Below are 12,782 nucleotides of genomic sequence, written 5' to 3' on the forward strand. Positions count from 1 at the left end.
TATGGGAGACAAAGAATGAGAGACATTACAACATGTCCAGAAAGGATACACGAGTAAGTGTGTGGATCAAAAGTGGTTGACATCTAGTGATCTGCACCGGTTTGACAAAAACTTGGTAAAAAAAACAGCCTGACAGTGACACCCAGCCAGGATGAAGCATCACCAATGGATGTAGTCTGGAGATGTTCTTCAGTGATGCAGTGACTTGACAGCTGTTTCAAGTGAGTATATTTCATTAGTTAAGCTAATTAAGCATGAGGCTTACACGTAGGTCAGTTGGAGATATTTGACCAGTCATTGTGAAATGACATGCATGTTTACTTATGAGGGACCTATGTTTCGCTTCTCTGAGGCGTCGTGGAGTATTATGATCACACTCTCGAATCCCAGGCTATTTTCCTTAGATCTTCAGATTCTTACCGTGCTTGTTGGATCAACAAAAGTGGTGTGCTAATATGATGTACCAAAAACACCTTCAGACTTTTGACCCCCATTGCTGACATGCTTTTCAAAGTCAAAACATTTTAGAGACCACATAAAGGGTGTTAACTGATCATGTCATGATGGGGATACTAAACTTGACCCTCACACATTGTACATGTTGAATATCCTATCTAACATCAGAGACCATATAATTAATGGTACTCACTAACAAAATCAGTCCCCAGTCACCTTTGCTAGCTGTCCAAGGTCCCTAATTGGAATAAGTGGTTGTACCAATACTCTCAATGGGCTTGTGTTATTATTGTTGTATACATTGTGGCATGCTGCTTGTAATACGTGTCAGTAGTTTGTCTGGTCCTAGGATCAAGTGGTCAGGCTGTTTCTATGACGAAGTGAAACATGCAGCTAAGGTGTTGTTCATTCTATCAATCTGTGGTTTGTCTAGTTCAGACCTTTTACATTATTTACAAACACCAAGCATACTGCTTAGATGGGAACCTACCACATAGCAGCAAGCAAACCTATCAAACAGTTTGTGTTTAAGTTTTTCATGATAAACATATTCTTTCACAGAACAATATCCAAGCTAGATTCTTCTATGACTATTGAATTTGATCCTGAATATCTCTATTTATGCTTAATTAACAATGCAAGATATTATTAAATGTTACTTGTGGTTTATAGTGTAATAGGGTGAAATAAAAGCATTTATATTAACTTCATGTGTTGCGTTATTTTTATCAAAATGTATATACACCTGTGTTGTTTTGGGTTCAACAGAGGTTCATTGTGTTCGCAATGAGCAGTTGTCGGCAAATATTGTTTTAAGTGCTTAATGCAGGTCTCTGATTGCTTTGGATCATTCCATTACAAGGTCATAGGGTAATTAGGTTATTCTATCTTTCTGTCAGGTATGTGATTTGTAATGATCACCTTGTTGATTGGGATTGGCTTATTTCAAATGATAGGTCATCAGCCATTTTCACACACAGCACTTGTCACCCTCACCTGATGTGCTCAGCACTTGTCACCAGTACTTAATGTGCACAGCAATTCAAGATAACCAATAATCTACTTCCAAGGTTAGTAATTATATTACATTATTGCTATATGGTTTATTAATGAATAAATAACATAAATAAGTATCATAAGTAAGCATTCTCAGTAAAGTATTTGATAGTGTAATTAACAAATGTATGAATACTCTTATGCAAGAATGTGTGTATGAGTGATGATTTTATATATAACTTTGTATTGTAAGTGTGATTGGATTATGCAAATTTATATAAATCACAATGAAGTAAACCTTTCCTTGTAGATATGTGTATTGTACATGTTAATTGTTGTCTGAACTATTCTCAGTCACGTGACATATGTATATATTTTCATGTGTTATATTTGCTTGGCTCAGGTATCACAATCCTGTAGTATGCGGAGGGTTGACCGCCCGTAACAACACTCCCGTGTCACCCACAGGGTACGCAGGTTATAATCTATTTCGTTATTTATGCATAAGTGATGTATTTGCTTATTGTTGAATATATTGTATTCTTGTCTGTTATCATGTACTTCATTACATGATGATATATCATAATTTGGTAAAACACATTTGTAAGAAACCTATATTTGTATGTGTACTTGTAATGGTATGAGCATATGATGTATGCATTATTACAGATAGTAATGTACCTGTAAACATAAGCTTATTGATGTTATGTAATATAGTGTGATTTAATATGTACGCTTGTATCTTAACCCATGAATGAAATTGAACTTATGATAATACTATTGTTACAGAGTGTCTACTGATATCAACTGATATCCACTGAATCCTCAGAATAAACGAGTTGACCTCACACCCGCAGCCTTTATTCTCACTGACATAGAGGGTAAATCCCAGGCCGCAACAATATTATGACAGTGTGTGTGTGTGTGTGTGTGTGTGTGTGTGTGTGTGTGTGTGTGTGTGTGTGTGTGTGTGTGCGTGTGCGTGTGTGTGTGTGTGAGTGTGTGTGAGAGAGAGTGTGAGAGTGCGTGTGTGTGATTGTGTGTAATTTCGCTTGTCAGTTTGTTCTATAACGTTGCACTCGACAATATTCAATGTGTATATGACGGCGGTCTGCACCACACAAAATTACTGCATTACCCAAATTTACTACGTCGTTAAGAAATATACGTTTCATCTGACGGCCATTTGAACAACTTTTGAAATCTACGTATCATCTGGCTGTCAGATTTACTCATATTCAAAGGGGTGTTAAAATAAACGAACACTCAACTCTGCATTTACATGTATTTCACAGGTGTGTAAATATGGCCACTGTTTTCGTGTGTTTTCTAGCATGTGTAACATATGTAAATGCTGTGATTGTAGGACATGCATTTCAATACCTTTGAAATCTCGTATGACCAGGGTTAGGTTTGTCATATATTTAGTCCATGCGTAAATGGTTGGTAATGGGTAAATAGAGTGTTACAAGATTGACACTGCTTTAACATGTATTTCAATGATTCGGTAATATAACTGTCACGTAGGGTTCGTTAGCGCGTCCGACCACGCCATAATGTACAAAGATAATTAGAAACACATGGTGAAGTGATATCCATGGCATAGACTAATGCTTAGGCTCTAAATATATATAATTTCGATAGTAACAAACTAACCGATATACATTTTGTAAATTGAACAGGAGCCCCACAGATTCTGAACCTGAGGAAATCTAGACTTGCTTCATTTAAGGTTTTAGCATTGCAGGGAGAAAATTACTTGGTTAAGGGACTGTGAGACAGACTACCCATGACTGTGCACCACTATTAACGTGCGTGTCTTTCTTGACATACACATTGTGCAGAATTGCAAGCCTGACACTGAGAAGAATGAACATACAATAGGGGGTTGTTGCGCTACATCCCGATATCACATTTCCGAGATTAGACTCAACGAAAAACATTATTGACCAAAGCCCGTTCGTCTCCCCTCGCCGCCATCTTTGATAATGTTTATGCTGTTTCGGAATGCTATGACTGCAGTTTTTGGATGCTATGACTGCCGTTTTGTACGCTCGGCGACCGTTCACGGGCGCTCTTGTAGCTGATACGCGAGTTTTGTTTCCATTTCAAACGATTAGTTCTCCATTACAGGGCGTTTGTTTCGGTTTTACATGTTATTGTTGCAGTTTGAGAAGTTTATTTTCCTATTTTGGGGATTTTTGTTCTGCTTTGGTGTATATGAGTCCAGGTTTGATGATTTGTTCACGGTTTGTATGGTAGGCCTGATGGTGTCTGTTTGACAGGTTCAAATATCGGGTCTATGAGCCAGGGCCTAGATTTTCGAAGCTCTCTTAGCGCTAAGATAGTCGTAAGTGCCATACATTAACCTTAACTGACGACTGTCTTAGCCCTAAGAGAGCTTCGGAAATCTAGGCCCAGAGCGATATGTATGTTAGGGATTGTGTGTGCATGTGTGTGAGAGGGAGAAGGTGTGGGATGGGGTATGCCTAGGGTCGGGTGTTGGGTCGGTGTCAGTACTGATATGTCTTTCTGATCAGTAAGTAATATCGTTTATTAACTACTTGTAATGGAAATTACATTAAAGTTTAAATAACTGACCTTAGGTACACTTCTTATATATGCCTAATGTTAGGTCCCTAATTTTAGTGCTCACATGTATGAGCTATCCGACTGATCATAACTTCACAAATTTCATTATCTATACTTTCAAAAAGATGATTACAATGTATTAATGATTCCCGGTGTAAATCACTGTTGTAAATGTGTACACATGCACATACTTGGTATGACCTCTTTTTGATTCGGAATACAGGTATTATCCCATATGGACGTTATCTCAAATTTCAGTTACCCGACAGAATATAATATTTTCGTGCTTTCAAGTTTACACAGATTCCCGAACGTTGGTTGGTTGAGAGAGCGGTCATGTGATCTAAATTTCAAGGTTCATTACTCTTGAACCCCTCTAATCGTTCATACTTGTGTAAAAAAAATCGCTGTGTATACAAACATCGCTGCAATACGTACGTTCTTGAACCGAATGGCATTACAACATTTTACAGGTATTAAAACACACTAAACAATGATCATCTACAAGTGGGTGGAAAACGTATGTGTAAACTTCAAAGTGCGAAATTATAAGAATTGAATGTCAGTTTGAACACCGCTTTGACATCGTTCATTTTTCAGTGCAAACACACAAACTGACATTCAATTCTTAAATGTACACCTATTTTAATTTTTATCTCTTTGGTAGATTGTAGAAAGTTCTAGTGATTGCAGTTAGTTCATAAAGTTAGATAACTAAGCAGTTTCGTTAATCATTAAAAGCTTACTACCTGACAGCATTTATGTTGCTCATGCGTTTTCATTTTTGCTTTTTGCTGTCTCATTTGTTGTACGTTATACAATTATGTTAATCATTTTGGCATCCCAATATCATGGAATATAATGCGTACTTCTTATTCTATCAAAGTACCGAAACGTATTATCTGTATGTTTTACTGTTATTGGGTGGAACTGTTAAATGTACCTTCGTACAGAATTTCCAGGAAATAGGAACTCAAAATTGCTAAATAAATAGAAAACTAAATTGGGTAAATATTGCAAACAATAATTATTCATATACCAGTTTACATTATCAGTGTGCAGATTATGTCACTAACATAAAAACTGAAGGATATATGGTGACAAAACTGGGTTCAACCTTGAATGTATAATACATGTACCAATGTATATTCTTTAACAGTCTCAAGGAATGATGGGGCACGCTAGTGGTCAGGTCAAAAGCAGGTGTTTAATTCCCGACATAGGCACATCAAGACTGACGCTTAGTGTCTTTAAAATATTTTTACTTTGATAAACTTGATTTCACTGAAAAAAAAAGACCAAGTAATTTGAAAGATTCACAGACTAACAACATCTATATATTGGGGCTACAGTATTCCTTTACAGTATTTTCTTACAGACATATATAGAAAATTATTTTAACGGGTATGGAACAAGTGGGGAAAAACATGTGCAAAGCATCTGAGTCAGCTGAGATTATCCTTTAAAAACATCATATGTACATTTAACAATCACTTATCATTAAGTGCTACCAAAGCATTACATAAAGGCCATATTTCCAGACAGCATGACATCACCTTTGGCCGGAGTTCCAAATATTTGACACGGTCACCGAAACCTGTCAGTTAACGCAAAGGAAATAACCCTAGTGTTTTACAATGATGCCTCAATCATAGTCACAATGAAGTATAGGTTGCCATGTGTTTTCCAATATGACAATATGATTGAGTCAGTGAACTACGGATATTTACCAAATAAAATTGTAAAGGAGCCTTTCTTCAAGCAGTGACTTAACGCCATACATAGCTAGACTTGATTAGATTATAAAAAAACCCAAAAAACCAAAACAAAACAACTTCCTGAAAGGCATCATAGATTTTTCACAAACATGGTACAGGACCATTCGCCTCATTAATTAGCGTATTGCCTCACCACTTGCGATTTAGCGTTGGAAGATGTAAATGTTACTGTTTGTCCCACCAGTCGTGGGTATTTGGTATGTTTACTCTGTAGCCCGAACCCTGCAGTGAGTTTTCCTGCAGTTTATAACGGACGCTGAACCTGGGAATATCTAGCCATGCTTCTTGTAAGGTGTAAGCATTACAGTAAGGGCTGGGCGGAAGGGGAAATAATATCAATATCCTTACATATGATTCAAAAGTATAACAGCACGAGTATCCATTTGATCTTTTGTCTTCTACCCGTCCCTGCTAGACGAACAACTAGTCTCTGAAATGAACATATTTTACAGAAAAAATGTTCATAGTAAAAATGAAAAATATAATAAAAAGGAGCCCTGAGACATTCTGTGGAAATCTAGACTTGGCACATTTTCTAGACTTGCGTGGACTTGGATATATTTGCTTCAGGGTCTGTATGACAGACTACGTCCCAACATACGCTCAATCACATGTGTCTCCAGGTCACGGAGAATCATTGGTGTAGGGGCCCGTATTGCAATTCTCGTGCGTTTGCATGTGTTGTTGACGCGGCATGGACGCTTTGTAACATCACTATTTGATTATGATTCACAAACACATGCCCATGATATGGTCGGAATCGTGCCACGGATTAGCAGATATTTATCATTAAAACAGGTTTTTATGTAGGTGGCTTGAAACTTGCTTTTACAAAGGCCAATACATTCGATCACAATACTTTTCGTTTTACAGTTTCTTTTCTCCTAACATGCTGACCTCAAAACTGATTTAAATTCTAATCGATGATTAAAGAGTAAGACAATAAATAGTATGTCAAATTATCATTACCATGACAACCCTGTGACATTTCACCTTATGTAAGAGAGTAATAAATACGATGCTGGGTGTGGCAGTGCTACTGCAGTTGATAGTGTCTATTGTAAATTTAATAAGTTGCTCTAACGCTATCACTAATCACTGGGTATCTATATAATTATATGTGTGATGAAGGAAAACTTGCGTCTCTAGTTGTCTTAATTATCTGAATACATGTATGTAGCGTGAAACCGGCAGATACCTATAGAAGAAAGTGTTTGCCCTACCTGTATGCCCCGTGTCTATAGAAGGGATATAACATGGTGTTGAATGACATGTCCTTTTATCTTGGGCCGTTTATGATGATACATACTGCGATCTTCCACAATAATATCTCTGGCTATCAGATTGACGGTACTTTTTTAAACATAAAATGTATGTATACAGTAACATTCTTCGAACGTTCTCTATATCTCTATATACGTCCGTCAGATACATCGCGCACTGCCCCTTTCTCTTTTGATCTTCTCAATCGACTGTTACAAGTTCGAAGAATCCTGGTCAAAGTTGAAAAGTCTTAAGACTGTTCCCTACTATTCTGTAACATACACATTGTACCTGAAATGGGTCGAGCTTCCGTTTGGGGGAATATCAGAAGGACACCGATACAGTTATCTCCAATGTTGTAGAAGGCACTCCACTTACTAAGGAAAACAATAACATGCCGGAATCAATATTTTCGGCCCCTATCAGATGTGAACTTGAACATGCGAGATCTGCGTCTATGAGTTGTTTAGCAGTACTGGGACGTAATAGTCATACGCAATCTCAGTTTATCGAAACAAATGTGGACAACTTAAAGCTGATGTATGTATGTTATTACAGTAGAGGCTGAGCGGAAGGAGAAATGACATGATTCCAGCACTGTGAGACTATTAAGAAAGGTATATATTGTATACTTGTATATATTGCAATTATGCACTGCCAAAAAGTATTTTACAGTAGTGAGCTGAACAGACTTAAGAAATTACAAGTTGGTACGCGTGGCATATTTGGCTGTGCTCTAAGAGAGAGAAAGTGCTATTCAATAGACCATTCTTAATGAGGCCTCATGAATATTCATATCTGTACCAAAACGAGGCTAAACGTGGCAAGGACACAATCGCGTAATGGCGACCAATCTCAATGTTTACTTCCTGGCTTCAAATTTCCCTTGAACGGTACATTACGAAACTGTCATGTAGTTCAGGGAAATCGCAGATAAATGGGAAAGGGCTACACAAATGTTTCTGTAGCATATTCACGGATTGAAGGGTGAATAATTACTGTACTTCACAACACATCACGATAAGTCATATGTGACCTAGATATCTAGGTTACGTTTACCATGTTGCGCAGCATTTATGAAGGGAAGCTACTCTAAAGTCACAATAGTGGAAATATTACCAAGGGAAGTCAATCACGTTTACTTTATCAACATATGAAAAAAGCAAAACACTAAACGTATTTCCTGACATGGATTCAAATCATCCGCTTCCACATGGGAGTAGTGTTGTTAATTCTTGAGCTGTATAATCGAGATTATAAGTAATATGCAGATCAAGATAGCTCTCCTCGAGTGGATCTGGACCAAACAAAATTGTATTATTCATGTGATGAAATTATTTGCTTGGTATTGTTTCTATTGAAATGTTTGTCCTATCGACTCTTTTTTTATAGATATAGGGTATGTATTCACGCATTTATTTTCAGTTGTACAGGACTACTGGTGATGGCGATGTGCGCGTAGCTGCATGTTACAATCGCAAAGGAAAAACGAATCGCCACATCATCATGTAGAAACTATTTCATTCAATCAGCATGAGTGGGACACAATGTGCAAGACAAAACTGGATGATTTTTTTTCTTTCGTGACTGATTTGGAGGTATTTTACCGAAATGGACTTATGGTTCCTGCATATGGAATATTTGAAACACTTTTCAATACTGTGTTACTATACCATAACATTGATTTATTGTAGACCTTGTGCATTTATTCTGCACCACTGTAACTGAAGACCTTTTTTAAGGAGAACATATTATCAGGTTAGCATAACAGGATTCACACTACAGCAAACAATTAACCTAAATAAATAACGAACACCTGGAGTGCAGTTAATAAAATTTTATTTTGAAATGGTGTCTTAAAAATCCAATAACAATAGACACATTCACAATAGCTTCCAACTGTAACACTGATGAATAACAATAAAATTTTCAGAGGATGCAAATTGAAAATATATTGGGTGCAATATTTATGTTGATAGAAATATCTTTTTTAGATTAGTCTGACATGAATGGCAACAATTACAGCTGGATCAATTCATAATTTATCATAGTTTTCTCCCCTTACACAGTATCATAATCTCTTACCTGGTTTTTCTGGATCCCAACTAACTCTTTTCAAACAGGATGAAATACATTCTTTTTCATCAATTAGTAATTAAACAGCAGCAAATGAGATACATCTACAACTATGCCATTATGAAATACCTTTCTATTTTTTAATGAAATCGATCACTGTGTATGTATAACAGCTGTCTCTTTTTTTCATCCATCATTTACACAACACAAAAGCACCAAACAATTTCATTTACATTCATGTCTGTCAATTCTTGTGCTGTTTGGGCAAGGTACTTCACAAAACCTGGGATGATATTCAACAAATAAAAAAGTTCCAGCTAATCAGTGCCAATGTTTGAAATGATGGAATATTGTAATTTGTTCAATCATTTTCTATCATCATACATGAATTTACAAAGTCCAAACTTTTCAAGTTCAAGTTTTCTGTTCAATTCTTTTATTTTGTCAACCTTTTCCTTGAGTTGCCTCCCCTGTTCATGTAGTTTTTGATGGAGTTGTTCTATGTAGGACTGGGGTCAGTGGCAGCTGTATCACTCTCTGCTTCACTGTAATATAAGCATTGTAAAGCATTACTATTATCTCTTCGACCACACAAACAATAAATATATCTCTGGAATTACAAATATACATCAAGGAGTAGAGGCTAACATCATTTCATATTTTAGACGGTATGGGCAATGAATATTTTTGTATGTAAATAACATAGCATTATAAAGTTCAGTTGTATTAAATTCTTTAAAACCATGTCAGTTGGCAAAATTAACTTAATACGGTCTGACATTCTTACTGTATCTGAGATGGTGACTGTGGTAGATTGCTTATGGGAGGTTCCTGAGCTGGTGACATGCTCTCTGACTCTTGATTTGCAGCATCTGAAATGGATATTTAAACACTAAATATGTGTCAGTTGTTGTAATTAGATTGTCCAGTAATATGTCCTGTATCCCTGAAGTACTGGTCAGCATGCAGTAATTTTGAAAGTACATATTTAAGATTTTTTAACAGCATGTGTGTGTCCTGCATATACATGTACTTGAAATGTTACTTTGATTTGCAGCCAATCAAATTTCACTGATACAGAATGTTTGCAAATAAAATTCCCTTGCCATCATGACAAGAGTGTCTCCATATGTCCATATGCTTTAAAACAAATAATATAATGGACCGTTCATAATTTATGACTACGGGGTGTGATGATGATTTTAGGTGCGTGTTTGTTGGGGTTGGGGTGTCTCCCAGTTTGTTTTGGGAGGCAGGGGGAGGGGTCTATTGTGTACATATGAACTAGGGGGGTGGTCACTGATTTTGAACATGACAATGTGTGTATGTGTGTGTGAGGTTTGAATGTGTCTGTGTGTGTGATATTCACATTGTACATGTGTCCTAAATATTAAAACTTTGCATAGTGGAACAGTTGTACATTTCCCGGCAGATCTAGACTATGCCATGTGCCGTAATTATTTTGTACTTACTATGAATCATTTTCGAGGATCTCTCCGTATTGTCGTCAACCACTGCCTTCTTCTGATCTTACAGCAGTAATCTCTCCTTTCCGAGGTCGCCATTTTCAAGTATGGGTCAACCTATTTAAGCCTCGCTTTCGATTTGACCTCGAGGTCATGCATATTGGCTAAGAATGGTCTATTGGGACAGCTAGGGACACTTGAGCGGACAAAGAGGCACCTCATCGCCCTTTGTTCAAAACTGATTCTTTTAATTCCTCGAATCACAAAATTCGCCAACACCGCAGACAAGACGTAACTGATACTGGTAGCAAGAGCGAGTGCAGCTTAATAAGGAGTGTTGGCTTGCGTAGTACTGCTTTCTTTGTCAGGCTCTTTTGGTGATAAGAACAAAGAGGTCACATGGACGTGCAGCACCATGAATACTCGAATGATATACTGCAGTAGAAAGACTATACATGCATGCATGCATGCATACATACATACATACATACATACATACATACATGCGTGCGTGCGTGCGTGCGTGCGTGCATGCATACATGCGTGCATACGTGCATGCATGCATGCATACGTGCATGCATACGTGCATACGTGCTTACGTACATACGTACATGCATATATATTGTTTGCGTGTCTGGGGATTTAAGTCGACCATTTGAGATTAATGTCTATCAATATATCGCTCATCTCCAACGTATACGAGATATTAATCACTACGTAGGGGAAAATATGTCCTACATCCTATGTCCTACGTAGGCGAAAATATGTCTTACATAGGAGATAGCAAGTGCTCCGTAGGAGATATTAAGTCGTACGTAGGAGATCGTGGGACCAACCTATTTTTTCACCGTGGCCCTACTACGCGTACGCTTCCGTAGTACTAAACCCTAACATTACATATTACTGTAAGAGACACTTATCATGAACATAGAACCGTTCATAGAGAACCGTTCTCTGTCAAGTTTGTACAGGAGGTGGTGCGCGTGTAAACGTATGAAGTAATATCCGTTACATGTTCAACACGAATGGCGTTATGAATTATATAGCTTCACAATATCATCTGCAACTGAATATCTTCGATATTCACGGTGCGATCAAAGGTAACAAGAGTTTTTTAAACTCCCAGCGTTGTTGAGTGAGTGACTCAACGTGGACTTATGCATAAACACCATACAAGGCATTGATTAGATTCATGTTCCCGTCATGTTCAGATATAACCACAAAGACCGGCACCAGCACGAACAAACACAGGCGTTCACTACACGCTCTCGCTTTATGAGATATACGACGACAGATGGTTGTTGTCACAACATGTAATCAGTGAGCAAATAGCAAAAACAGTCAGTAGTTTATAAACTAAATTAAAAAAGGCAATGTTTCCCTTTATCCACTCTCATGAATCATTTAGCATGTGTAAAGGTGTAGAAACGCTACACTTCAAATAGTAAATAGGCACAAGAACTTCCATTTGTTTTCCGTTGTCAGATCACATAATGCCAGTGTCATCGCTGGGCGTGGGACGTGAAGCGACTGAATAGCAAATCAGCTCGGAATACATTCTGTGTTTCAAAGACAGCTATTCAACATGAAAGACTAGTGTAAGGTTTGCAGTAATGACTTTTTAATGACGATCGAAATGGGTTGACCGATATGAATAATCTGTCCAATCTATTATATGCCTGCGAGTATGAAAGTCAAGTACATGCAAGGCCTTGCAAATGGTATTATTGATAAATATAACTTGACAAACGTTCAGCCATTATGGGGGCGGTGGGGTAGCCAAGTGGTTAAAGTGTTCGCTCGTCACGCCAAAGACCCGGGTTCGATTCCCCTAATGGGTACAATGTGTGAAGCCCATTTTAGGTGTCTCCCGCCGTGATAATGCCGGAATATTGCTGAAAGCGGGTAAAGCTAAACTCACCCACTCACTCCATTATAACCGACAATGTCCATGTATTTCATGCAGCCCCGACTATTGTTCCGTCGACCATGTCCGTGTATGAACCACACAGAAAATAATTCTGTATATCTATTTCATATAAACTTATTATAAATTTATTATAAACTCTGATTAATCGAATTATCGCATTTCTATGCACTCGCCTATGGAGGAATAAAAGTGTATATATGTATATATCACCTAGAGGCGTTTTCG

At 37.5% G+C, this 12,782-nt stretch overlaps 1 protein-coding gene and 1 long non-coding RNA gene across 2 annotated transcripts in view; both read left to right on the plus strand.

Annotated features, from left to right (window-relative positions):
* Positions 1-12,782, plus strand: part of LOC124278065 (interaptin-like) — a 280,656-nt gene that overhangs the window by 186,333 nt on the left and 81,541 nt on the right. The window lies entirely within an intron of this gene.
* Positions 1,573-2,300, plus strand: LOC124278070. The gene is made up of 2 exons (XR_006898967.1): positions 1,573-1,921; positions 2,242-2,300. It is a non-coding gene; the product is annotated as an uncharacterized LOC124278070 (long non-coding RNA).

Source organism: Haliotis rubra, unplaced genomic scaffold (assembly GCF_003918875.1).
Source record: "Haliotis rubra isolate DU_JTF1 unplaced genomic scaffold, ASM391887v1 Scf230, whole genome shotgun sequence".
Classification (NCBI taxonomy): Eukaryota; Metazoa; Mollusca; class Gastropoda; order Lepetellida; family Haliotidae; genus Haliotis; species Haliotis rubra.